At 51.2% G+C, this 23322-nt stretch overlaps 2 long non-coding RNA genes across 2 annotated transcripts in view; one reads left to right on the top strand and one right to left on the bottom strand.

Annotated features, from left to right (window-relative positions):
- Positions 1-23322, top strand: part of LOC138848557 (uncharacterized) — a 70742-nt gene that overhangs the window by 24833 nt on the left and 22587 nt on the right. The window lies entirely within an intron of this gene.
- Positions 6385-7547, bottom strand: LOC138848559 (uncharacterized). The gene is made up of 3 exons (XR_011386491.1): positions 7511-7547; positions 6845-7024; positions 6385-6729 (listed from the first exon to the last, which is right to left on the bottom strand). It is a non-coding gene; the product is annotated as an uncharacterized lncRNA (long non-coding RNA).

Here is a 23322-nt window from a genome sequence, read left to right as displayed (position 1 = left end):
GGTGTTCCTTCAGCTAGATGTTCCCCTTAGATGTTCCTCTTAGATGTTCCTGGTACATGCCATCTCTCTCCTCCTTTATAGTCCTCCTCTGCCAATCCTAACTAGGCTGCCCACACGCCGAGTATGCTGCTCTCCTCCAATCAGGAGCAGGTCCTACAGTTTATTGGCTGAACTGGAGGCAGCTGTGTAGAAGCTGTTTTCTTCTCTCCCAGCACCATATTGTGGGAGAGCAGATGCATAGAATAAGTCTTAATTCCAGTAACTTAGTCTAGTCCGAGTTGCTCCCCACAGCCATTATTCCCTAATGTTCTGATGGCTGTTGGCGGGGTCTGGGGATGAGCTGTGGGCGTGGACACAGCAGGCAGGTGGAATCGACAGCCCCATCACGATGTCAGTAGCAGCATGTAGCACTTGTGAGACCCACGGATGTTCCCATGGGGCATGCGGGGACTTCTCCCTTCCCCAGCCCAGCTCCCAGCTATGGAAGGGTGACCTCAAAGCTCCTCAGGAAACCAGAAAGGGGAAGGAAAGGGCGCGAGGCCGGCGCAGTGGACAGGAGGCGGCGTCCTCTGGTTTCTGTCCAGAGGTAGGGTGGGACCCCGGGTCCTCTGCAGGCCTGGCCACTAGACAGAGCTCGAGTCAGGAGAGATGTGTGTTATCCTCCTGCTATTACCAGAAGGGTTGGAGAATATGGCTTTGGTATTTGGGAACCATGAGAGCCCTATACCCTACCCTAACCAGATGTGTTCACATGTTTGCGAGGGCCTGGGCACAGCAGGAAAAGGCAAGCCATTCCTTTTTAAAAAAATTTTTTTAAAAATTTATTTGAAAGGGAGAGAGAAAGACACTGAGAGATCTTTTGTTTGCTGCTTTACTCCTCAAATGACTGCAACAGACAGGGCTGGGCCAGGCCAAAGCCAGAGCCTGGATCTCCATCTGGGCCTCCCATGTGGGTGGCAGGAACCCAAACCTTGGGCCATCACCTGCTGCCTTCCCGAGTGCATTAACAGGGAGTGGGATTGGAAGTGGGGTAGCCAGGACTCAACCGGCTCCCATATGGGATGCTGGCGCCGCAAGCTGCAGCCTAACCCACCACCCCACTGCACTGGCTTTGCCTTGGCAGTTTTGCCTATAGAGGTTTCTCACCTGCAGTTTAGCCTGTAGCTACTTTAGGGGCGTTTCATAAAGGAACTAGATTTTCTTTGTACTCGGGGTCATTTACGGAGTGGCTGGTAACTCCAGTGCAGCTGTGAGCTTTGGAAGACCCTGCACATCCACCTTGGGAATGAAACTGGGTACAAGAAAGGAGCAAGGAACAAAGAAATTATCTCCTTGGAACAGTGGTTGAAGACACAGCTTGCAATGCTGTCACGGGGTGCGCTGGGTACTCCGGTGCAGCACCTGGGCCTGAATCCTATCTACTCTTGACTCCAGCTTCCTGCTAGTGTGGACCCCGGGAGGCAGCAGGTGATGGCTCAAGTAGTTGGGCTCCTGGTATTAGCCTGGCCCAGCCCTGTTGCAGGTATCTGGGGAGAGTGAACCAGTAGATTCTCTCTCTCTCAAATAAAAAGAAGAAATTATTCCCCCAGAAAATCACTCCTCCTGTATGCCCACTGCTAGAAACTCTTGACATCCTTTTAAAAAAATGCAAAAGTATTCATCAAGATTATCTGAACTTCACAAAGTGATAAGGGTTTCAGCTTAATAGAATCATTTCGGTCTAAAATTCATATTCAAAAAATCCCTAAGTAGTTTATCTCACGGGGCGGTAAAGGCAGGCGCATCACCCGTTTTACTGAGCTGAGCAGTTTCCGTCTGCGCGATGTCACTTCAGGTCACTCCAGGTGAACCGCACAGGGATCACACACAATGCAGAGGCAGTGACAGCGACTCGACCGGAAGTGGACATTTGTATTCCTAAGCACCCGGGAGGCCCGAGGATCCTGGAGGCGTCTCCCCGCGGACCAGCGCAGGAACGCACCCTCCGTGCCGCCCTCCTCCCGTCTGGCTAATTCCCGGCCGCGCACGCTTCTCCGCTCCATTTGCGTTAGAAGTTCGGTGTTAGCCTCCGGGCTTTGCTCTTGACACTGCTCCTAATCCTCTACTTGATATTCGAGATTGCCCTTCTCAGGGAAGAAGCTAGTTTCCAAATTGCACCTGCGCATTTGAAAGTCAATCCGATGCAAACGCTGGACTGGCCTCCGGTGCGCATTCACTCTGGGACGGAGAATGAATCCGTAATGAATATGCAAGACTCTGGCGGGGGTGGGGTAGGCCAGGAAGATAACTCAAAGGGGAGCCCTGGCTGCGGGGTGAAACCCAGGCTGTGGGTGGGGCCTTGTTCTCTCCCACCCTCGCCCTCACGCCCCGCACCACTCCAGCTGAGGCGCGGCACGGCCAGGGGGTGGGAGGCACCGAGTGTGAGACCAGGGTGAACACCGGGAGCATGGGCTGGCTGCAGGCGCCGTGCTCCCGCAGTGTGAACAAACACACGGTGCCCTGGGTTCCTTGATGCGTGTTTGAATCCATCAGTGTGGTTTCAAGAACTGGCAGTGAATGGTTTCTAAGAAGCTGCTGCTTTCGTGGCTCGCTCGCCATCCTCTGATACAGCTAGAGCGGTGGGGGACTGGACACTGAAGGGTTAGGGTCCATTGGAAGATGCTCAGGTCTTGGGGTGTCTTGGAGGGTGATGGCACCATCTGCACCCTCTCCCCTCTCGCCTACCCGGGGTGTGTGAGGAGTCAGGGTGGTCGCAGTGGAAATTTGGAGTATGGAGGGCTTGCTTTCCCCCAAAAGTTATCCTCAGCAAGGTCAGAAGTGCCTGCCTGCCCACTGCCCACTCCTGGGGACCTTCCAAATTTACCACAAGAACAGCAAGCGAGTGGCGATTCCCTACTGAGCTCACAGTTTACTGTGAAAACAAGTTAGCTATCCCACCCTTACTGATGGTGTTTTTATTTTACAGTGCCCCTGCCAGACAGGATAAAGAACTATAAATCAGGTCTTTTGTTGAGTTTGTCCCCACCTTATTGGTTGACAGTTTTGTCCCCCAAATTATGCTTAAAAACCCCAGTGCCACAGGGTCCTTGGGGTTTTTTCCCTCTTTTGGATCCCCCTCCACACTGCTCTGACTGGAGGTCTCTGACTCTAATAAAATCTCGCTTTTAAATCTCTCTGCTGTCCGCTTGGAAATTCTTCTTCCATGTGAGACAGAGAACCGAGGTCGTTACATGTTCTCCACCACCATTTCCCTTTCCTGTAACAACAGTATCTTCTGTCGTGTTTGGCCAGCGAATGGCTCTTAGTAGCAAAGTGAGTTTGTCTGTTGATAACACAGAACGCTTTTGATACTGGACTGATTTTCTCTAAGGACCTGACTTCCCGCGAGCATTTAAGATGTAGAAGCCTCTCTGCTGTGTCTTCCGCCGCCGTGGCCGGGCATCCCTACTGCAGGTGGAGGTGTTCTCCTGAAGAGCCGCCGCCTCCCTGCTCTCAGGGACTCAGAAATGCACCTGCTCTCAGCTGTCACGACTCATGAAATAATGATCATCTGGAGCATTTGTGTATTCTGTGAGGGAGGGGCTCTTTTTGTTTCTTTAAAGATTCATTTATTTGAGCAGTAGAGAGAAGGAGAGAGAGAGAGAGCGTGTGCTTCCATTTACTGGTTCATTCACCAAACGGCTGCAACAGCTGGGGTTGATCCAGGCTGAAGCCAGGACCCTGGAGCTCTATCCAATCTCCCACATGGGTGGACCAAGCACTTGAGCCATCTTCTGCTGCTTTCCCAGGCTCATTTTGCAAGGAGCTGGATCTCAAGCAGAGCACCCAGGACTGGAACTGGTGCTCCAATATGGGCTGCAGGCATTGCAAGTGGCAGCTTAGCTCTCTGTGCCAGAAGGCTGGCCCCAGAGGGGCTCTTTGGATGCGAATAATATAAATCCTTTTACATGCTTAATTGAATTCACATTAATATTTTTCTTTAATCACCAGTCAATAAAAATATAACTTCCATCATGGTGTGCGTATGGGTGGGTGGTGTGGTGATGGCTGCAGGCCCCGAGCTGAGCATTATAGCTCTAGGCCAGTGTTGGTGCAGGCCAGGAGGGCTGTAAGGAGGTGGCATTGCACTGCCCGAAAAGATGTTCCTCAGGAATTTTCAGTTGTAAATTTGGACCCTGTTCGTTTTGAGCTCCAGGATGAACATCGCAGTACTGCTTTTCATTCTCCCAGGAGGAGTACAGCTTTTGGCCCCTGGCGTCATCGCTGAAAGTTTTGCTTTTTATGGGAACTTTGAAAAGCAGATCACTTACACAAGTGCAGTTCTATGAGGCATTTGTGGGTTGTTCACACTGAAAAACTTCTGGCTGGGGCCAAAGGATAGGAGCAGGGGCTTTATTTAGTAGCGTTATATTTTTAAAGGGATCTGTGTTCTTGTTAGGTTTTACAGTAAGGAGGAAAGTTAGTTTTAAAGTTATTTGCACAGGCACTACCTAGGTGATGATTGTGGTTCAGGGTCATTGTGTGAATGATATCCTCACACCGGAGTTGTACCTTTATGATCTCTCTTTTGCACATGGAGAAAATGAGGCCCAGAGAGATGAATAACTGGTCCCGGGCCACAGAGCAGGAAGGTGACAAGGCCTGGGTTTGAAGGCGGACAGTTGGTCCCCTAAGTGCTTGTTCTAAATGACCATGCCGCTAAGCTCAGTGACGCTGTCTTTTTGATTCGTACTCATTGCTGCGCAAGGATGGATGAATGAGAACCGGGGCAGGTGCGATGCCAAACCTTGGCGGGTGCCCACACAGGTAGGGCTGTTTCTAGGAAGCAAATCATACCTTGCGGTCTCAAAACTCTTTCCTAAAGGTGAATTCGATCAAAGCTGGACTCCTGTTTCTTCTCTCTGAGCAAGTGTGGTCTGTGTGAACACCTTTTCAAGTGGAACTGTTGCACTAACGCTGAGAAACCTATTGCTTGTTATGAAGTGAATGTCAAGAGCCTTTACATGTTAAGCTCATCAAGCCGTATCCTGCTTGGTCAAACTCCACAGAAAAGAATCCTGAGACCAAAAGAAAATAAGATTCCTGGAGTAGAGGGAATTGGTGTCTTAAAAAACGATTGAGTGAGAAATAATGTTCACCATGGAAGGAAGCCTAACAATTCTATCATGCAGCCTCTTGTCATTGCTTAGTCTACTACGTTTGAACAAACTGTTTAATCCAGCTTTATATTTTTTCTGGATGTTTTAACTTCCATTTGAGGTTATTTTATAATGTGTTTTGGGGAGGTTGGGTCCAGGTTTTTGTCTCTGACACAAGAACCCAAGGATGAGATGTAAGTACGAGGTTAGCTGAGAAGCAAGATTTATCTGCCTGCAAGCAAAGTACACATTCAAGAGAGAGCGAGATGTACGTGAGAGTGAGCTGTACTGAACAAGGCTCAGGGCCATTCCTTTGTCTGACCTGGAGGCATAGAGGGTGGTGTCTGGGGCTGGACTAATTGGATATTCATGGAGGACAATTTGTGGCAGGACTGAGTGTCACCTATTTCATTACCACTTGTGGACAGCTCAGAAGTGTCATGGTATCAGGTGCATGATCGGAGTAGAAGTGTCAGCCATGGTAATTTTATTATAATGACCCTATAATTACCTAAAGGTGATTGGAGGGATGCAGCCAGCAGCCCCGTTGGTTGCTCTCGACCTGTGCTGTTCTGAGCGGTGTTTTAGCAGTAGCTTCTGTCTTCCCTGGCATGCAAAAGGGAAGGGTTTGAGGATGCAAGTGGGGCTGCCCACTTCCGTTCTTCCTGCCTATGCCAGTTGCTGTTCAGCTGTAAAGGGGGATCAGAGGGATCCACCTTGGCAGCCTGGATACCATCTCTGGGAGTGGAACTTCTCACCATGCTAAGGAGCAGAGCCACTAAGAGAACTGGTCTCGTCTGAGTTTACTGGATTTTTTTTTTTTTTTTTGGTATGCATTTCTTTTTTTTTTTTTTTTTTTGATTAATTTATTTATTTGAGTGGCAGAGTGACAGAGAGAGGGAGAGACAGAGAGAGATCTTCCTTCTGCTGGTTCACTCCCCAAATAGCCGCAAAGGCCGGAGCTGCGCTGATCTGAAGCCAGGAGCCAGGCACTTCTCCTGGTCTCCCATGTGGTGCAGGGCCTAAGCACTTGGGCCATCCTCCACTGCACTCCCGGGCCACAGCAGAGAGCTGGATGGGAAGTGGAGCAGCCAGGTCTCCAACCAGCGCCCATATGGGATGCAGGCAGAGGCTTAGCCTACGATGCCACAACACTGCCCCCTAGTATGCATTTCTGAGTCTTTAGTTAAAAGCACAGTTGAGTAACAGTACTTACTGAAGGAAGAGGAATCCACACTGGTAGTACTTTTTTTTTTTTTAAAGATTTATTTATTTATTCGAAAGTCAGAGTTACACAGAGAGAGAAGAGGGCGAAAGAGAGAGAGAGGTCCTCCATCCGCTGGTTCACTCCCCAATTGGCCGCAACGGCCAGAACTGTGCTGATCAGGAGCCAGGAGCTTCTTCTGGGTCTCCCACGTGGGTGCAGGGGCCCAAGGACTTGGGCCATCTTCTACTGCTATCCCAGGCCACAGCAGAGAACTGGATCAGAAGTGGAGCAGCCAAGACTAGAACCGGCGCCCATATGGGATGCCGGTGCTTCAGGCCAGGGCATTAACCTGCTGCACCACAGCGCCGGTCCCTGGTAGAACTTCTTTAGAGGGGTAAAGACTATACTTGTAGAGGCATTCTGAGTTGGTTAACACTCTTTTGGTTAAAAGTGTCAGACAACCCAACTCAAAGGGCTTTAAGCAAAATCCAGAACTTACCATCTCATCTAAGTGAACAGGCTGGGAAGAGGGTTGGCAATGATGCTTCTCAGACGAAGTCAGGATGTCTCAGCTTCTCTCTCTTTTCCACTTCTGGTTCCATCTCTAATGCCTTGGCCCCTTTTTCCAAGAAACTCAACTCTGCAGGTCTCGGCGTGGCTGCCATTTGTCTCTATAGGTCTAAGTGGAGTGGAAAGAACTTTCCTTTCAGCATTCCTGGAGCAGTGCTAAGGCTCACCCTGATTGGACCAGCTGAGGTCATGTGCCTCTGCTTGAGCCAATTGTAGTTCTGCTGATTGGTGTACCCAATACGTTATGCAGGTTGCGACACCAGGGAGGCAAGCCAAGGAGGCCGCTAGGCTGTACCCAGTGGCATGGGTTATCCACTAGATTTAAGCTTCCTGGTGTGCAAGGAGCCCTCCCTTGACTTGCAAGCAGCCGCCACTTGCTTATGTGTGACACTCGCTGTCCCTTTGTAGACTGGCTGGCAAAGGGACCTCGGTAGCTTGCTCGCAAGGCCTCTTACAGCCTGAGCACCACTTTCATTAATCCTAAGGCCCCCGTGAGGTGGTGACAAGCCCAGCTGCTGCCCACAGACCACCTGCCCTCCTTGCGCGTCTCACCCCACCCTGCCGGCAGCCCCAGTTCCTGGTGCCCAGAGTTTACCTCCTTCCTACTTGGCACGGAGATCTGTGTCTTCCGTGTTTGAGGAGGACTTCCTCATCCGGGCATTTCCATTTCCTTTCTGGGAAGGAGACGCCAGAGCTCTGTCTTTCTGACGGACTCTGCACTCTCTAAGTTAGGTGCTCCGCAAGTGAGCGCTTTGGGATGTGCTGATTGCAACGTGTTTGTCAGTTAGCGATCGCCGCCTTGTTTACTGTGGTCGTCCCGTTCCCTTTCAGTCCCTCATGGCGCTTGAAGCTCTTTAGAAAGACACCGCTTGTTCCGCCCCAGCGTTCGCTGTGTGTTTCTGATTAGTTAAATTGGTCTTGACCAGCGCTAAGTTCACATTTCAGCTTTGATGGATGCCTTCCCCGTCTGCAGACATGTTTCTTGTAAGCCCCTACAAGAGGAGCCTCTCTTATTTATTCCTTCTGCGCATGTGGAAGAGGTCACGGGTGTCAGAAATTCCTAGGCACGGTCACACTTGGCAATGTTGGAAGAGACTGAGAGAGAGTAAGTAATGACAAAGTCCTTGTAACTGGGATGTGGAAGAGGATCTTTGGCAATTCCCTCAGCTGATAATCGCCAGCTTCTGGTTGTGCTTCTTCTTCTTTTTTAAGATTTATTTATTTATTTGAAAGTCAGTTACACAGAGAAAAAAAGAGAGGCAGAGAGAGAGAGGGAGAGGTCTTCCATCCACTGGTTCACTGCCCAATTGGCCACAATAGTTGGAGCTGCGCTGATCCGAAGCCAGGAGCTTCTTCTGGGTTTCCTATGTGAGTGCAGGGGCCCAAGGACTTGGGCCATCTTCCACTGCTTTCCCAGGTCATAGCAGAGAACTGGATCGGAAGTGGAGTAGCCGGGACTAGAACCGGCATCCATATGGGATGCTGGAATGTAGGTGGTGGCCTTACCCGCTACACCACAGCGTGGGCCCCTGGTTGTGGTTCTTGAGCAGGGAAAATATGAGGGTAGAGCTGTTCAAAAGAAATGAGACTCACTGGCGTTTAGAACAAGAGACGCGAAGAGGAAGTGACCGCTGGAATGGTGCCAGGGCCCCGGCCTTTGATGAACGTGTGTCCACAAAGATGGACTGTACATTCCAGGCCCTTTCCAAGACAATCTGTGGCCGTGGAGGCCAGCAGTTTCAGTCCTACGGCCATTTGTTCCTTTGTTCCCTTAATCTCAGTGGCGCTGAACTTTGTGCAAAGAGTGAGCTGGGATGAAGCCCAAAGAAACGCACGGGGAGCAGGGGAAGTGGGGAAGGCAGACCCGCCGCCCGCCGTTCTGAACCGACTTCAGGCCTTGGCTGGTGGGACCCCACAGGAGGCGGGGCTCCTGTGAGGAGGGAGGCGTCTCTGGCACCTGGTCCACCTTGTGACCTCTCTTCACCTTGACCTCTCAACCCCATCCTTCCCCTCTACAATAGAGCTCTCCGGTAAACCTGGAGGGGCGGGGATTGGATTTCCATTGTATTTCCAGCACAATACAAATTCTTACTGATACAATGTGGGCTTTTCCAGTGTGGAAGTGAATATTGTCATACCGAGGTACAGAAAACAAGTCCAGTTGTTCTTGAAAAAAAAAAAAAAGCACACCACGTTTAAATAGTATGTCATTCTCCTAAGGCAGCGCACCCCTGTACCTCCATCTTCACCTGGCATCAGGGCCATGTGAAAGCCTGAAAGATGTTGTGCCTGAGCTTTGTGGACCAGGCCTTACAGCACGTTCATTTTTTTTTTCTTTTCCCCCATTTATACAGACTTTTGTTCTGCTCTTAGATAAAATACTAATAAACAGGAAGTTGAAAAAAATGTGGTGCAATTGTTCTGAATGTTGTTTTTCTTGCAAGGCTCCGTGGGCCACACTGCACCGTCCTATTCTGAGCAGCCCCTGTAGGTGGTGGTGTTAATAAAGAAATGAGGCCGCCCAGCCTCAGCCCGGCTTCCTCCTGCGGAGGCCTCTGCCGCCCGCCCCCGGGTCTGCTCAGGGATCCCAGCAGTTTCCTTTTTATTTGTCCTGAACCAAATTGGAGACTTTTAAGGAGGTGAAAAGTAAGGCCCTTCCTATGGAAAAAAATATATATATATCTTTCTTCTTTACTCCTTGTGCTAAGTGCATAAGAATATTTTCTTTCCCCAAAGTGTTCCTTGTGTATGTGTGTGTGCAAACATGCAAAAACCAGGAGCAAAAGAATTTCACAGGAATGTACAATTCTTTGTTTATCTTTGGGACACCTAATTAGACCCCCACCCAGGACTGCTGTGCCCTTTGAATAAGCTCTTAAGAAAATCTAAAATGTGATTTTTTTTTCTTTCAAAAGAATGACTCTCATAACCAAAGCAATACCTACTCAAGAGAAAATGGGTGAGAACAGAGAACTGCTGAAAGAATCTCTGGCCTGCCCAGGTCCTCTGTCCTGGCCCAGCCCTGGCTTGGAGGAACAGCCAGAACACAGACAGGAGAGCCAGGAAGAGGTGCCCAGCTGTCCTTCAAAACCCTGCCCCAGGCCTCTGTCTGGTGTGTAGCCTCCCACCTGTGTGAGGGCTGGAGTTTGGGGCCCACACGCCTTTGCATTTTGCTTCTCAGCTCCAGTGTCTCCTCCGTGGGTTTTGCACAGCAGAGGTTGCCCAGTGGGAAACAGGAGTGCAGTTTCCAGGAAGGGAAAGCAGAGACAATAATAATTCTTACTAATTTACTAATTTTTAGTAAGTATTATTATTTGTATCCCAGGGAGGGAGCTGGGCCAGGGGCTGTCCAGGTCCTAGATGGCAAGATAGGAGCCAAACACAAGGTCTCTGCTCTCCCAGAGGCACAGAGAAAGAGGTGGCAGCCGCAGCCCAGGCTTCGAATACACAGTGACTCTGTTTCAGCGGGGCCCTGCCTGTGGCCTGAGCCTGCACCAACCCAGACCATTGCCTGCTTGTCTGTTGATTGCCACATGAAGCCCAGGGTTAAGAACTAGAGGGGGCAAAAATAAGACATGGTGCTGTCACAGGAGGGTGAGCCTGGCCAGGATGAACAGGGGTTCTAAGGCTAAGGATGGGGACCCTGTTCTGGTGATCTGATAGGCATGAGCCAAATGCCTGTAAAAAAGTTGTTGTTGTTGATGTCAAAACAGGAGAGTCAACAGATCTCTCTCTCTCTCCTCTCGCTGTTGTTTCGCACCTGGAGGAAAGCAAACCCCTTGGGTATAGCAGGCTCTTGCCATTTCCAGGAAGACTTTTCTTGGTTCAGTCCCTTTCGGGACGTGTTTAAAGGGCCTTTTATGCCACAGCTGAAAAGTTCAATTTCACAGGATCCACTCACTTCCTTGAACAGAGTCTGGCACAGCGGTCGTTGGTCTTGGAGCCACGTGTGTCAAGAGCACCTCACACGTCCTGGGCGTGACCACGTCGATACGCAGCACGCTCATGACTATTTTTAACATGGTATTTTCTGTTCATGGTCATGAACCTCGCCCACCCCAGCCGGCCCTCATCACCATATGGAGCATTCCAGCCATGACATGGGACTTTAAGATGCTGGATTCAACTCCAACAGTAGAGGCAGGTTGAGCTAGTCTTCCAGGATCAATGGGTGGGTCCCGGGCGCTGGTGCTTACGCCCAGTTTTCACGAATTAGGAAGGCCTTTCTTAGATGACAGAGGGCCAGCAAGCGGGGGTTCTCTTCAAGGCCGAGCATTTTCACTGATTTCAGTCTTACTGTGCTGGCCCACAGGTGCCAGGCGCTGGCGAGCACAGCCACCTTGCCGTCTCTTGTCCACAGCTTCCCTGCCTGCGGCTTTCGCAGTCAAATGTGAGTTGAGTGGCGGTCATCTGTGAGTGGTATTTTTGGAACATGCCCGCCCCCTACCCAGTTACGATACCTCCCTTCTCCTCCCCTCCCTTCCCCCCGAGAGTGCTCTGTGGGTCACAGCCCTGTGGGCCCTGCCATCAGGACTGGAAAGACCAAATGCCGCTAGGAGTTGCAGGCTTGCCTGTGGCCGGCGCTCTCCCGGCCACTTTAAAACCTGAGCGCACCACGCCTGGGCAGCGTCTTTTGATGTGTTTTGGATTTTAGAAAATGACAGATCTCTGTATGGCTGAGAGTGCGCTTGGTCTGTTTCAGAGTGAAACTCCTCTTGAGGTCGTTTTACCAGTGGGTTTGCCCACGCTGGTGCTGCTTTCCTTTGACACGGACGGAGTGAGGGCCTCTCTGGGAAGCGATCGCTGCTTGCCTGGTGCGGGACTGGGTGACTCTCTGGTTTCAGGCGGGCTTCGGCCTGGAGTGGCTGGCTGCTGGGTCTGCCCCTCCACGGGGTGCTCCCGTCACAGAGAAGGCGGTGGGAGAAATACCGCAGACGGGGTGGTTTCAGAGCTTCGGGATTGTCAGCACGAGAGGTCCCTTGTCTTCTAGAATAGACATAAGTGCTTAACTGAGAGAATCTGCAAGTCGCTGTGCTGAGTCACGCATCTGCTTTCCTGGTTTCCCCTCTCCCAGGGAGCGTCTGAAGACATCTTCTGGGTCATTGCCATTCTTCGTGCTCGTGTGCCTTCCTGTGTTTTGTGCCATCAATCTAAGCCATTGCAGAGACCTGGAGTCACTTGATCGACCCTGGGGCTCTCCAGCACCCCCCACGGAGTGACCGTAGCAGGGGAGTGTGCCGAAAGGCGACCCAGTGAGCACTGGCCAGGCTCTGAGTTCAAGGGCAGCATGCTGCTTTCAGGCTGTTTTCTCCGTCGCTGGCAGTTGCTGCGCCAACAGCAGGCCCCTTTCAGGTCTCGGGTAAATATGGTTTCCAGTTCTGTCCCACGTGACAGCTGTCACAGGTCCTGCCTGGGCTCCTGTTAGGCCGCCGAGGCTCATCCTCATCTGCACCCAGTCGCAGTGCATTGGCATTTCCTATTTGCTTTACTGAGAAGTTGCTGTCTCATGTAAATTCACCTATGAAATTCACATTTCCTACTTACTCCCTGTGATATGACAAGTTCATCTCACAGCGCAGAGGGGAGAAAATTAGCAAGCTGCCTGTGATCCCATATGGTACCAAACGAGTGACACATGCTACTGCATAAGGTTTTTTAAAAAATATTTTACAGATAAGTTTTACAAAATAAAACTTGCCTTTTCTGTTAACAAGGAACACTTTTCTTCCTTCTTTTCCCCATTTCTGTTGGTTCTTTATTTTTAGTAATGTTATGTATTTTCTCATTGCGTGAGGATCTTAATCATTTCTTCCTGACAAATAATCATCTACGTTTCTGGAGTGCAGGGTGATAGTTCAAGACACTGCGCTCTTTTTTAAACACTGAGTGAATAATTCCTTTCAATTGTCTCATCTTCAGGAAGACGGCTCGCCCTCTTTTCTGCTTACGGTCACAGGGGCTAATGTTATTTTGAATAGATTTTCTCAGTGGTGAGAGAGAAAGAGACCATGCGCAGAGCCCCCGCAGCGGCCACGAGATCACAGCCTGGTTTATTTGACTTTTGAAATGACTTTTAACAGAGCGGTTTTTAAAAAGTGTGTCTTTTACTAACCCAAAATAGCACGGCCCCGCTGCTTCTCGCTGGATGCCGCCCCTGCACCCATGTGCGGCAGACATTAGCTTCTCAGCCTCAACTTTCATTTCTGAAATCTGTGGGAGCGATGCCCGTGCCCACTGTCCCCAGACAGGGCTGCTCTGGGTTAGTGTCACTGACATGTAGCCCAGAGCCAGGAGCTTCTTCCGGGTCTCCCACGTGGGTGCAGGGGCCCAAGGACTTGGGCCATCCTCTGCTGCTTTCCCCGGGCCATTAGCAGGGAGCTGGACTGGAAATGGAACAGCTGGGACTCACATGGGATGCTGGCACTGCAGGTGGTAGCTTTACCCAGTAAGCCACAACGCAGGCCCCTGGAGGCTTTTAGTTCAAGAGAAAATTGTGTTGGCAACAAACTAGGTCCCTGGTAGTCTGCAACCCCTTGGATCTTCAAGTGGACAAGACAGGCTTCTCACAGCAGGTGGACACCATGGGTGTGAGTGGACTTTGAACTTGGAAGGGCCTAACCCACCCTTTTCCAACTTTAATTCTGATTTCTTTTGTATCTACTGTTCTGAAGTGCACCATTTTACTAAGGAAAGTCAATTTGTGAGAATTATTCATATGCTTTTTCTAAGTGGTTTATGAGAATGCTTCAAAAAGTAGAAAATGGAGATAGCAGATAAATCTAGGCGTGGGTGTGTGTGGTACAGCCTGTTAAGCCACTGCTTGGGAAGCCCACATCCTATATCACCGTGCTGCTTTGAGTCCTGGTTCCTCCACTTCCCACCAATTTCTTGTTGCTGCATCTTGAGAAGTCACAAATGATGGCCCAAGTGGTTGGGCCCCTGTCACTCAGAGGGGAGACCCAGATGGAATTCTAGGCTCCTGGCTCCAGCCTGGCTCAGCCTTGGTTGTTGTAGGCATTTGGGGAATAAATCAGCAGCTAGAAGATCTCTCTTTCTCCCTCTCTCTCTCTGTTACTCTGTCTTTCAAATAGATGAAAAAAATTTTTAAAAAGGTTAATTTATTTTGGTGCAAATTTAAAAAAAAATTAAAAAGATTTACTTATTTATTTGAAAGTCAGAGTTACAGATAAAAAGGCATAGACAGAGAGAGGAAGAGAGATCTTCTGGCTGCTGGTTCACTCCCCCAGATGACCACAAGAGCGTGGGTTGGTTGCATCAGGCTGAAGCCAGGAGCAAGGAGCTTCATCCGGGTCTCCCACATAGGTGGCAGGGCCCCAAATACTCGGGCCATCTTCTTCTGCTTTGCTAGGCACTTAGCATGGAGCTGGATTGAAGTGGAGCAGTGGGGACTTGAACTTGCCCATATGGGATGCTGGCAGGCATCTCAGGTGGCAGTTTTACTAGCTACACCACAACGCTGGCCCGGTGCAAATACATTTTGAAATTCCTGCACACAAATCTCGAGAGCTAAAAATCTCATAAAAGGCATATCAATACCTACTCTATGACCTCGGAGTATCATTTCCCAGGCCTTTTACATGATATACATTTTAATGATTTTTTTAAATTCATTTTTTTATTTGAAAGGCAAATAATCTGGGAGAGAGGGGGCATGCCCCCATTCACTTGTCCACTCCCTAAATGCCTGCCTCCATCAACACTCTGATTTCTTTTGTATTTCTTTTGAACCAGAAATCCAATCCAACTCTCCCACAAGGGTGACAGGAATCCAGCTACTTCAGCCATCACTACCACTTGCCAGCGTCTGCATCGGCAGGAGGCTGGGTTGCCCGATTCCAGCCCAGGTCCTCTGGTGTAGGATGTGGGCGTCTTCAAAGGAGGCAGGGGTTACACCTGCTCCCGATAAACCTTTGGTTTTGATCCCGATATTCAACCCCTATCGTCCAACAAGTTCAGAGTTTCGATTTTTTTTAAACAACTGTACCTCAGTGGAGTGAACATGAATTATGTTTAATTCCACACAAGCCACCAGCCCAGTTGTAGAAAATTTACCACTAGCAACCATTACTCCGCCCTCACTGTAACACGCGCGGGCCCGAACTCAGCAGTGACGATTCTGTGTGGAGGTGGTGGCAAAATGAAGAAATCGCCGGGCGTGGGATCTCAGATACTTTCATGTGTGAAACAAAAGCACAAAGTACTTTTTCTTTCCAAATGAGGCAGGACCACAACGCAGAAGCCAGCTCACCTTTCACTTTCTAGAACATGGACATCCTGCTGGGGATGCCCGTGCCGTTCAAACACACACTGCACGCATGACGCCACTCCTGGCGCGTGGATACCTGGAGTTTGCAACTGTCCCAACGGGAAGCCTGATACATCACGTTCAATGCCAGTGTTGCTGGGGGTGATTGTCACAGTGTTTTGTAATTCAACTAGCTGTGCCTTTTGGGGGAAAGTCTGTCTCTTTTCATCTGATACGTGTGTTCCTGAATCTAAGGTCTTTCTGAAATGGACCACACACATTCCATTGGGAATACCAAGCTGGAGGAAAGAGAGAGACGGAGAAGCCGAGCGCAGCTCAGGGGTGGGAAGGCTGGCAGGAATGAATCAGCGAGAGCTTGCACAGGACACAGAGCAGAAGTCGCCCGCATGGGAAGGGGATTTGTACCCAGGAGGTAAAAACGGCATTTAGCGTGCCGTGAAAAATGGGCGAGCAGAGTAATGGGGCAAAACCGCGGGAGGGCATCCTGGAACAGAGTCTTTGAAATACACGTGTGAATGGGGCACATTCAGCAGAGTGTGAATGCACCTACCAGAAAACCCCCTGCGGGCCCGTTCCGTTGACATTGCCGAGAAGGAAAAAAGCTGGTGAACAGGAGGAACAAAGAGATAGGTGGGACAGATGGGACGGTGGTTAAATATGGAGGCCAGCATTTGCTCAGCCCAGGGACAGTGAAGGCTAGCTCTCCGGAGCGTCTGGGACTCTGAGGTGGACACAGACAGTCCAGCCGCGGATTGGGGTGCCGGGGCAGCCCCTCTGCCTCCCTGTCCCCGAGTCTGGGCTTTGTTTAACCTGCCCAGGCGGGGCCACCCTCGTGCCTGCCAGACCCTCTTCATTGCTCTGAGGTGCTGTTGATGGACTACTACGGGGAGTCACATAGAAAATCATAATGGGAGCACCTTTTAAAAAGAAAAGCGTTATCTTTGGACTTTCCAAATGAGTTGAAGCATTATTACCAGGATGGGACTGCTTGGCAGCGAAGCGATAGTTGATGGAAGGGCCTGGAAGGAAGCCACTGATGTCTCCCCCAGTCGTGCCTTCGGGTTCATTCCCCCCTAGGGGTTGTAGTCTTGAGACCTTGAGACGGCCGCTCACTCGCTCGCTTGCTCTGCCGGCTGAACTGCTTGAGAGCAGGGCTCCGGGGCGCTGGGCGAGAGCGACTTTGCCCTACAGGAGCGGGGAGTGGTCTTTAGAAGAAGAGCTGGATGGCCGAGTCGGAGCCCTTGTGTTTCTCAAGTGCTCCGTGGATTGAGCGTGAGTCACATGGGACCTCAGGGCCTTTGAAGGCTGTGGTTTCTGTTTTAATTTCCTTTCCAGTTTTCCTTTCCTTTTTTTCTTCCTTCTGCTCCTCATCTGCACTCTTCTGTCTGTATTATTATTATTATTGCAATGTACATGAATGGGTTTTTTGTAAAAAAAAAAAAAAGAAAAGAGTAAAGAAAAGGTTATTTTTTCCTAAAAACAAGAGACGGGCAGCCACACCGTGAAGCCACCCTGCAGAGCTTCCAAAATAGAAGGATCGAGTCAGAGGCATCACACGGGCACAGCTCTTCTTTTTCCATCTGGGGAGTGACTCAGAGAGGTGCCCCTTCTCACCGGGTGGGTGCCAGCACCTTGTTCACTATTGCAGATGCCTGCTCAGGACACTAACGGCGTAAAACAAGAGAAAAATGGCAGTGCCCCTGGCAGTCTGAGGAAGGAGGCACGTGGGGCCCCCTGTTCCTTCCCCATGGCCACAGCCGCTGGCTACCCCCAAGTGGGACTCGGGACCGAGCAGAACAAGACGCCCAGTGAGGAGAAGCAGTCCCCTGGGAGAAACCTTGTGAGCCACCCACTGTGAGACGGGCCTGTCCCCAAATGTCACCTCCCCCGGCCCCTGCCATTTGGCCTGAACGGAGTGAGGCTTGAACTCCCACAAGTAGAGTTTCACAAACACACACGCCTCCCCTGGGACTCCTGGTGAGCCCTGCTCCGGGCAGCAGTGCCCAGTGCCCACCTCCCTAGTCTTTCCAGGGTGTGGTGAGGAGGGGAAGGCAGCGGGGTGGCGGTAGAGAAAGGAGACTCTGGGCTGTACCAGGAGCTGGAGCCGGAGTGGAGGGCGGGGGCACAAGGAGTGCCCATGACCCTGGGTTAGCTGGAGGGACCGTGAGCGTCCAGTGCGGACTTAGTCCAGGGAAGGGCCTGAGAGCCCACCACACCCTTTGCCTCCTTCCTTTCCTTCTCCTGCTGCTACTTGTGGTCCCCTGCTTTCAGCTCCAGGTGACCCGGCTGGTACAGAAGGAGAACTGTGACAGGGGCCTGGGGCCCTGGCCACTGGGCACTGGGATTGCAGTGGGTGTGTCTGTACATCTTCAATCACATGTCATTTGTGTTTGTGTGGATTCTCTTGCAAATTGCTTGCACACCATTGTGGTGATTGGCATGACTTTGCATCCTCAGAGACCCACCGTCTGCCCCCCGCCCCCAGCATGCTCCACATCTGGCGAGCGCCGTCCTGTCCTGTGCCAACCCTGTGCTGGGAATGACACTTTAGCACCAAGCAAGCATTGCTTCCCGGCTCAGCTTCAAGACCCCATGCCAAGCTCCTGGGCCTTGATCTTCTTGTGGTGTCTACCTCCCCCTGTGCCCCAAGGTCTCTGTGTAATTCACAGGTAAGGCTGTCCCACTGGCACGACCGCAGGAGGTGGGTACGGGAATCCAGGGGCCCAGCTGGGGGTCTTCTCATTGCAACTGGTCTAAGGAGCCGCTTACCAGGGGCTTTCTGTCTGTAAAAATCCTCCCTGGTTAAATGAATGAATGAATGGGCCCAAGCCCGTTTGCACCCCACTGCCTCCTCACCCCACCCCACTTCGCTGGTCAGCTCTGAGGTCTGGATGAAACCCTGTCTTGTAAAACTCAGATACTTTGCCAACCCAAAGGAGAGTGATAATGGTATTGGAATAAGCAATCTAATACACTTCTCATCTCCGTGGAAAGCACCTTGGAGGGAAGGTGATGCTTCCGTCAGCCCCTGCCTACTCCCCGAGGCTCCCTGATCCCACACGGCAGAGGGCGTGGTTCCTTCTCATCACCAGAGCTGCCTTTCTCAAGGGCACCTTCACCTCGCTCTCGATCTCGGCTCTCGGGAGCTCAGTGGATTAGGTTCTAGCCTTGATGGTGAGATTGTACACCTGCTCTTCTCGAAGATAAATGATGTCATCTCATTAGAAAAACAACCTCTGAACAGTGTTGCTTTCCTATTTCCTGTTAAGATACTGCCCACACGGCCAACGGGGCTATTTTTGAAAAGATTGTTCTTGGGGGCATTGGCATTTAACAGAGCCTGGGTTCGAGTCCCTGCTCCAGCACCTGATTCCAGCTTCCTGGTGAATCAAATCCAGGGAGGTAGCAGTTATGGTCAATTAGCTGGGTTCAGGCCGCCCACATGGGAGACCCAGATCGAATTCCTGGCTTGGCTTTGGCCAGCTCAGCCCCAGCCACTGTGGGCTTCTGGGGAGTGAAGCAGCTGATGGGAGTTCTCTCTCTCTTTCGTTTTTTCTCAAGTATAAATAAATATTTTAAAACAGACTGTATTTGAGTCTGTGGGGCAGGATTCATTGGGGCGTGCACAAGTGCTAGTCACCAGGACAGATAATAGAATGGGTGAGTGAAAGAAGAACTTTCTAAACTAATCTTCGGGACGATTCTGAGAAGCTGCGCCCTGGGGATGGCTGCGGTGAACGTGAGGGGCCTTCTCCAGTCTGCTCATTTCTGCCTCTCTGCGGCGGCCCAGACACCCCATCCTAGAGACACTTCCCGCTATGCGCTAGACCGCCGTGTGGGCGAGAGATGCCCATCAGAACTGAGAGTCCCAGGGACACAGAGGCCACGGCACCCCAGGCAGGCTGCTCAGTGCTGAGGGAGACAGGGGGAGCCGAGCCAGACATGGCGTCTGTCCCGGACAAGTCACCCCGTCACCGGAAATGTGGGGACATGGAGCGGACCCCAGCGCCGGGGGAGGGGCTCCGTGAGCTGTGGCGGAGTGGGGGGTGTCGCTGAATGGGAGGGTAGGAGCAAAGAGCAGGTCTGGGCTGGCAGATACCTGCCGTCCTACACCTGCTGCTTCCTTCTCACCCGTGCGACACCAAGAGTGCCTGAGAGGTTACAGCTCACGGTCGAAACGTTGGGCAATGTGCTGGCACAATAGCTGCCTGTCAGCAACGCTCGGCGCGTCGTCGCGTCCCTCTGGGTCAGCCCCAGGCAGCCGGGTCCCAAGCTGGGCCGCTGGTATATGGAATCCACACAGCAGTACAGCTCACACGGCGCCGACTCTGAACAAGCATCCCTCTGGGTACAGCCCAAAGCCCTGCACTCCGAGAGCCTCAGAGAGCCAATCTCCATACTTGGGGCCCCTTCCTGGAGCAAAGCCTGCAGCATGGGGCCTGGCCTGGCCGCCCAGGGAGAGGGAGAGGAGAGGCTTTTACTGGGTGTGGAGCAGTAGCGCCTAGCAAGGACATGTAGGCTACATGTCCACCTGCCTCCCGGTGGCCGTGACCACCCTCGGAAGGCACACACGAGGGAGGGGACAGCCACATCCCCGGTAGAGCAGGGCTTGAGGTGGCTCCTCCCTCCTCACTGGCGAGAAGCAAATGCAGGTCACTGGTGTGATTACGACTCCATGCTTCCTAAACGAACACTAATGCAACAATGGTTTCCCAGTGACGGCCTGGAAATAAACTGTGGGTAAATAACATCTGCTCGAAGCTTGGACACCAGTTTCCTTTGGTTTGTGTTTTTAAATGCTTTGACAATGTGGGTTGTTTTTTTTTTTTTTTTTTTTTTTTTTTTTGAGAAAAGAAAAAGTAAATAAAGGCTGGCGATGGAGCGAGATCTGCAGCCAAGCTGTTCTCCAAGCCCACCGTCACCCGGGGCACCCAGTTGGTGACGAGGGACAGAAATTCGATACGGAAATCAGATGCAGTGCAAAGGCACCCTACCCCTGCATTCACGGTGAAGAAAACAGATTTTGTGATGGGGTGTTCGTTGCCTTCCTTCTGTGGGAACATGTAAATGAGGATTTTTTTTTTTTCCACGACGGCTTGTACTTTGTACCCATTGGAGACAACTGTGCTTGCTCGCTGCCCGGGGGAGGCTGCTGCTACTGCTGGTGCTGCTGCTTTCTCCCAGCGATCGTGACGCATCCCCTAGCAACAGGCAGCCGCAGAGAGCGCTGGGAGGCACCACACGCGCAGGGGCAGGGACAGGGGCAGGGCTGGCCAGGGCCGGGGCCAAGGCAGCAGCAGAGGGAGGACCAGGGCAGAGCGCATCGCCTCCCTGCCCTCTTGTCCGTGCCTGTGGCCCGAGGCAGGTGGGGAGGAGACCCCCGACGACGTGGGAAGTCCCTGGGATCGGCCGACGTAGAAGACGGCACATTCGGTTGGGCAGTCTGGCGTGGACATTCTGGACGAGTGCCACCGAAGTGCTTTGGAGTCACCCTGGATGTGTCCTTCTCAACACCAGTCCAGGAGGCAAACCGGCTCATCAGCGGTCCCTGGGACTTCTCCAACCCTCAGCTTCGGGTTCGAGGGAGCTGGCAGAACAGGGCTGCTCAGCAGGCAGAGCCTAGAATCGGAGCTCCCCAGGGCTTTCGGGAGAACAAAATCTCTTCATTCCCCACCCCTACCCTGAAGAGCGGCTTTCCTGGTATTCACACACTGGTTTTTGCAACTTTTCAGACGAATGCCGCAGGGCAGGCACATGGAAGAGAGCTGTCCTGGATAAAGGAAGTATGGGTGCTTTTGAGTTTACAACATTAATGAAAGTTGCTATTTCCCACTAGAAAGACAGGTGCAGGGCAGGTAATAGCGCCAAATCATTCTGGCCCCCTGGCCCCCAGTCGTGTTTGCTTTTCTGGCTGTTCTGACTGGGCTGGAACTTCCTCTGGCCTGGCTCTCCTGGGAGTCGATGGGAACGTGTTGAGATAGGGTTCTAGGGCATTTTCTTAAGAAAAAAAAAAAAAAGAAACAGAATATGAGTGAAAACATAAGAGCCGTGTTTGGGGAGAAGGCCCTCGTTAATGAAACTATGGGAAATAACTCATGAGTCCTGTTCTTTTATGAAACCGTCGTGACACCGACACAGCAGGCTGCACACAGACTCCGCTGAGCATCCTGGGAGCGGGGTGAGTCAGGGCAGAGGCTCCAAGGACCAGAGTTCCTACCCGAGTGCACACGGTGCTGTCACCACGTTCACGTTCAAGACCCTGTCCCTTGCTGGGTGCTAGGGCTCTGTGCTCCCATGCATGGGGTTCTGTGGCTCAGGGGTGCTGGCGGCTGCCCCGTGGTCACGTTGCTCAGGTCTCTTCCGCCTTGTTCTAAATTTATGGTAGGGTTTCGTTTTCATTCCCAACAAACTGAGCCAGCTGGAAGGTGACATTTGGAAAAGTGTCAAGGAGTGAATAACACAGTCACCCAGCCTTATGCTTGGGGCATTAGATTCACCAATCCACCTCCTGGTAACACTTCTAGCTAGTTAACCACTCCTCGGTTGCTAAACAGATGGAGAAAACGGTATGGGCTGTGCTCCTGGCCAGAGACCCCTGAAAGCAGGTGTTTATCCGGGATCTTTTGCTGTTAACTTTGGTGGAACTTCCGCGGGGACAGCTTGACGCGAGGCACAGTGTTTGGTGTCGCTCTGGGCTTCCCTTGGTGGCAACCATTTTTTAAGTGTTCACTGGAGGAAAGCCCGTGTTGTCAGAAGGCTCTTTTCAAGATAAGTCACCGTGCAGTCCAGGGCCGGAGGCGTGGGGACACTTCTCTATTTCAGCAACTACCCCGGGATCCATAACTGTCCCGTGCCCTCGGCTCACGGCTGTCGCCCTCCTCATGAGGATGTGGGAAAGTGGGCTTCTCTGCCCGCCGTCACCCGCGGCCCCACTTTCTTCTCAACAGCTCACAGGTAAGGGAGTGAGAGGACATGGAGGGGGCTGGCGTGCAGTAAATACAAGTTCATTCTGGGCAGATTTGGTGGCTGGAGATCAGCAAACCAAGCTCTGCCCGCGAGAGCGCTGAACGCGTCCATTGAGGGTGTAGGCTGCCGCTACAGCTGACAACCCCGCCGTCCCTAAATGTCAAAGCCACCCCAGAGCACAGATGACATGGGACCTAATGATCCAACTCCCTTTAAAATACACTGCATGTAAATACATTTTTGTGAAACCACAAGCTGTTTCTCTCAGTTTTGTTTTCAGCTGGCTTTGATAAAGAGATGGGTTAGCTTCCTCCAGCTAATTAAACAGCTTTCAAGCCTACATCAATGAAAGGTTTTTAGGGGATTCTCAGAATTATAATCCGCTCGTCATGTTCCCGGGTGTCCACAGTACCGTCCCGCCGTGCTAGGACACCCTGTCAGAGCACAAATGTTGAGCCCTAACACAAGTTTATGAGCAAAGCCATTCCTGCTCTCCGAGAGACAGGGATGTGTCTTTGTCATTCCCTCCAGCACCACTGTGGGTTGGATTCATAGCGCAAGACATGCACCTCACTTAGAGAAATGAGTACTCAACATTATCCAGTGTATTTTTCACATAGCTAATGTTATAGCTGGAAACTGATTTTATTTTACTTATTTATTTTTCCTGTGGCAAACAGAAAACGAAATGTGAGAGACCCTAGCTTCCAGGGCAAGAATTCTGAGTTTCTGAGTTTTTCTTACCCTTGTCTGTTTGGCATTTCTCTCTCTCTCTCTCTCTTTTCAGTTGCAGTTATTTCTAGCTTATGGAAAATTATTCCTTGCTTTCAAAAAGAGAAACTTGATTTTTAAAATTTTACACTTGAGCCAGCCCTAACCCCTAAAGCTAGGTTGCTTTCACAAAATCGTTGTAATGTGGTAACCCTGTTGCACACGACAGCCTGGCTTCCAGGAAGAAGGTAAAATGGGAGTAAAGTCAGTTTGGTCTAGGAATGTCTCTAACTGCAACAATGATTTTTAAAAATCTTGGTGTTCACAAATGTATGTTGTGAAAAACAGGAAGAATCAATTAGCTAGGTTGCTTGTGAAGTAGTTGTGCCTAAAGCATTCCTTTCTGGTCTAGGAGAGTTCACATTTTGATTTCTGTGATTGAA

Source organism: Oryctolagus cuniculus, chromosome 2 (assembly GCF_964237555.1).
Source record: "Oryctolagus cuniculus chromosome 2, mOryCun1.1, whole genome shotgun sequence".
NCBI classification, from domain to species: Eukaryota; Metazoa; Chordata; class Mammalia; order Lagomorpha; family Leporidae; genus Oryctolagus; species Oryctolagus cuniculus.
This window is presented reverse-complemented; position numbering and strand designations above follow the sequence as displayed.